The sequence below is a fragment of the Lactuca sativa genome, chromosome 1 (genome assembly GCF_002870075.4).
Source record: "Lactuca sativa cultivar Salinas chromosome 1, Lsat_Salinas_v11, whole genome shotgun sequence".
Taxonomy (NCBI): Eukaryota; Viridiplantae; Streptophyta; class Magnoliopsida; order Asterales; family Asteraceae; genus Lactuca; species Lactuca sativa.
This window is the reverse complement of record NC_056623.2, coordinates 233,960,745-233,965,296: the sequence shown is the minus strand read 5'-3', so window position 1 is coordinate 233,965,296 and position 4,552 is coordinate 233,960,745. Positions and strand designations below refer to the sequence as shown.

Genomic DNA, 4,552 nt, shown 5'->3' with positions numbered 1-4,552 from the left:
TTTCCTCCTTTGCCTTTTTGTACTCATCGTACGGGAGCCATTCCTTTTTGGGTTTTCGCCAATCATCATCATATTTATCGCCACTAGAATAGCACACATGTACTTTCTGGTTCCCATTCTCGTCCAAATCACAATCTCTAGTAAGGTGAGGCCTATTACAATTCTCACATCCCACCCGGATAGCTTGGATGGATTGGTCCATCTTAGTAACTGAGTTCACCACCCCTCGATTTGGTTCATTCCTTGGGTTATGATATTCTCTAGAGTGCTTAGAGAATTCTTCAATTAGTTGTTTTATCACTGGGAGTGCCTTCTTTGTGAGTGGTCCTTTCGAATCAAGAATTTTTCTTGTTGTCACGTTCACTCCATCATAGAAAATGGAGACTTATTGTTGACTATTTAGATCATGATGTGGGAAGTTCCTTAGTAAGCCCTTGTATCTCTCACATGCCTCAAAAAGTGATTCGCTAGCTTGTTGCTCAAAGTTTGCTATGGCTTTCTTCAACTTTGCTATCTTTAATGGAGGAAAAAATTGATCAATAAATTCGTCATGCATCTTAGCCCAAGTGGTGATGGATCCTTGAGGGAGTGATTTCAACCAATCTTTCGCAGCTCCCTTGAATGTGACTGGTAGCATGCGAAGCAAAACAGTGTCGCGAGCCACATTAGGGACATTGAAGTAGTCGGCTATATCGTTGACCTCGTCTAGATGCGTGTATGTGTCCTCTTGATCTTTCCCGTAGGATGGAATTTCCTTAAGTTGGGCGAGTATATGGCCCTTAAGTTCAAAGGTGGCAGTTGCGGGAATTGCAGGTTGCACGAGTCCTGGGCCGGTATCATCATCCATCCATTTCTTCCATTCACCCATAGGAACTTCATCGATGTTAGCCATGGTGTTCGCAAGTTTACCTTCAATGTGACTTCCTTCTATGTCAGATTCATTTCCTTCCCTTTCAGTTTCATACTCAGTCTTTTTCTTAGTTGGCTCTTCATTAGCCAATGAAGAGATGATGGATTCTCCCACTTTCTTGCCCTTTTTCTTGCTAAAACAGATTTGAGATTCTTCAACAGTGAATTCTTCGATGTTGAGGTTTCTCCTACGGTTTTGCCTTTATTATTTCTAAAAGTTGCTTTAGGGTATTCAAGTGGTGGAATCAAAGGTGTACCTCCTCCTTTGGTCATAAACGTACTGTAATAAAAAAAACGCGCGTAAAAAGAACAAAAATGAACTAAAAACAAAAATATGCAATTAGCGATGGACTCGTTATGACAACCCTATATTTTTACAAAGCAATGTAACACTCAAAATTCTAATAGAACGAAACTATTTGGAATCAACAGAATTGACCTCGAAAATAAAATGTTCAAAATCTAAATATGGGATGCATCAAATGATAGATATCGTGCCGAGGTTTCCAAAAACATAAATTTTTGGATTAATGTCTAAGTCCATAACTATAATTGGTAAGACTTGACCCGACCCGGAATGGTCCATTTGGGTTGCATACCATCATGCACTTGGATGAGAGAAATAAGACACTTATGGTTATTAATATATTATAAGTTCTAGTATATTAATAATAAGAATAATAAGATTATTTAATTAGTATTGATCAAGAATTAATCTAGGATTAATTAAGTGATCAAAAGAAGACTAATTAAATATATGGGTTGATTGTGTAAATCATCCATACTTGTATAGTGGGCTAATGCTCCATGGATAATCAAGTTGGGCTAAAACCCATAGGATGGTCCATGGATGCTCCATGGTGTATTTGTACCCATGGATCCAAGGAAATGGAAAGTCATGACAATTAGGGTTTACCCCAATTGTAACACTATATAAAGATCTTATTCTTGACAAAATTGGCGACTAGTATTATTCTAGAGAGGGCTAGCCGATTTCAAGAAGTGTAGAATTCTCTCAAGCTATTCTAAGTGTTTTGATGATTGTGATTCCATTTGAGGTGTCACACTTGGGGCACTAGGCACTCAAGCTTCATGAAGACTTTCTACATCAAGGAGGTATGTATTCTATCTTGCTATAGTTATTGTTTTGTATGCTAGATTAGGATAATACCTTGGAAGTTCTTATTTGCATGTATAATAGAGAAAACATAGAACCAAGGTATTTAGGGTTGCATGTACACTTAGGAGTGTTAGAATGCTCAAAACCCAACAGTGGTATCAGAGACTAGGCTTGTTTTCTTGTTATACCTGCAATAGAAGCTGAAAAACGAATCTGGTGCTGTCTGGCCATCAGACTCGGCGAGTCCATCAGGAGACTCGGCGAGTCCATGCCTAAAAAGTGTTGAATTCGATCCAACTCACCGAGTTGGTTCATGCACTCGACGAGTTGGACCCCCAGACAGCATATTTTCGAGTTTTTTGGCTAGAAATGGACTAGGAACATTACCCTAAGTTGTTTTTGATCTTATAAACTTGTTTTTGATGTGGTAATGTTCATGCTAATCCATTTTCAAAGATAATTGTCAATAGATTCATGTTTTGTATTAGTTTAAGGTTTAGACTAATTACATGAAAAAGTTTGATTTGAATTATCTTGTTCTTATGAGTTGCTTAGATTAATAGAAATGTTGAGTGAAATAGTTGTTTTCAATCCATTTTAATCTAAGAGTTGAGTATAAAATGTGTTTGTGTAACTTGTCCTCAAGTTACATGAAGAGTCACATTAAAGACTCATAAAATTCATAAGAGTTGGAAATGGTTACAAAATGAAGAGTCTTGTGTCATTGAATAACTTTTTATGACTCCATAACTTGTCCTCAAGTTATGGAAGTTCAAGAGTCACTTCATTAAAGAAATATGTAACCATAATTAAATCCAGAAGTTATAAAATAAAGGAAAAGTTAGTTCTTTTATTAGTTTAAAGTCTTCCATAACTTGTCCTCAAGTTATGGAACTTGAAGAGTTTTTGGATTAAAACTACTTTAAACACATAAGTTATGGAATTAATTAGTTTTGAATAGTTTCAAAACTTGCCCTCAAGTTTTGGAATTTGAAAAGTTTTCAAGTATGAATACTTTAATTCCAAGTTAGCCCTTAGAATTTTAAAAGTTAAAATTCAACCCTTATACTTTATAATATTATAAGTTAATAATATATATATGTATAAGAGTAAAGTCAGTCTTACCGCTAGTACACCTCATTCACGAAGCCGGTCTATAAGGTGGGTATAAGGTTGTTGCCTATAAAATGGCAACTTAATGGGTATCCACTCTCACCCACCGCTTGCTTGACTGGTGGAGGGTCGTTAGCCGAACGGGTTTGACAGGACTAGAATTCTCCCTTCATTAAAAGTATTAATGAAAAATACTAAGTAACTAAACTCTTAATAATACCCAATCTTAGTTACTTAGGAAAAATGTGAATAAGGTGCTAATCCATGAAATTACACTTTGCACTTTGTTTAAGTCGTTAGTGGAGCGTGTGTGGTTAACCGGCACACTAACTTGGACTTAACAAGGTAGGTAAAGGGTGACTTAATATTTATCATAGTATCGATGGAGCGTGTGTGGTTAACCGGCACATCGATTGAGGGGTAATTTATTAAGGGTACCAAGTGATTTGCATGGTTACTTCACACCTTGTTTTGTGATCCTCGGCATCCCAGTCACAAAAACTGTAGGGCACACTCGAGATTGAAACATGCCTTTGAAAAGTTCAATGAATCTCAAAGATCTAGGAGTTTCAAAACCGATTAAAACCTAATAATACATTTCGTTTATCTTGGTGGAAATTGGTGAATCGTCATTCACCTACCTTCAAATATTTTATAGCTTGGATTACGGCATACCTCTTCTAAGTTATAAAATAGTTTGTTGGGTCCTAGCCTTAATATTTCATATTGGGTGTCATATTAAGGACTTAAAATCAACTATCTTGAATATCTCCCAAAAGATGTCTGGTTTAGACACCTATGATCTTCCCAAATCTCTTGAAACAAGGTTTCCTAATGAAGATGATGTCCCATGGAAATCATACTTCATTCAGCTCCTCCAATTATTCTCCCCAACCCACAAGTTCTTGAAAAGTTTAAGGTCACTCAAGCCCTATTGGCAAGGCAAGGTCTAGGTGTGATCACATCTTGGAGATGTAGTCACATATTGACAAGCCGGGAGAGTTGGGTGTCAAAGTCTTGAGAAAGTTGGTGGTTCAATCACTTTCTAAGTCACATAGTGAGTTCCTTTGGGACACCTATGAAACAGACTATGACAAGACCCTTAATGATCTTATCTATTTGCTAAGATCAACTTCCTAAAACTTTATGGACATTGACAATGATGACATTGGATATCTAGTAAAGCTCTCTCTTCCCAGTGAAAAGGGATCGGCCATAGTCAACTCGGTTGACCAAATGGTAAAGAGAAAAGCTAAGTCTGTGATAGTCTCGTGTACCATTATCAAAGGCTCCATATGTTTATATTGCCAAAGGAAGGGGCATTGGTTGCGAAGCTGCCAAATTTACCTAAGGATGTTAAAGTCAATAAGTTTGACTCTACTTCAGGTAAATTCCACTATCTAACTCTAT

At 36.9% G+C, this 4,552-nt stretch overlaps 1 non-coding gene across 1 annotated transcript; it reads left to right on the top strand.

Annotated features, from left to right (window-relative positions):
* The first annotated feature begins 401 nt into the window (after positions 1-401).
* LOC111911345 (small nucleolar RNA R71) lies at positions 402-508 on the top strand. Its single transcript, XR_002856841.1, has one exon. It is a non-coding gene; the product is annotated as a small nucleolar RNA R71 (small nucleolar RNA).
* The last annotated feature ends 4,044 nt before the right edge of the window (positions 509-4,552 follow it).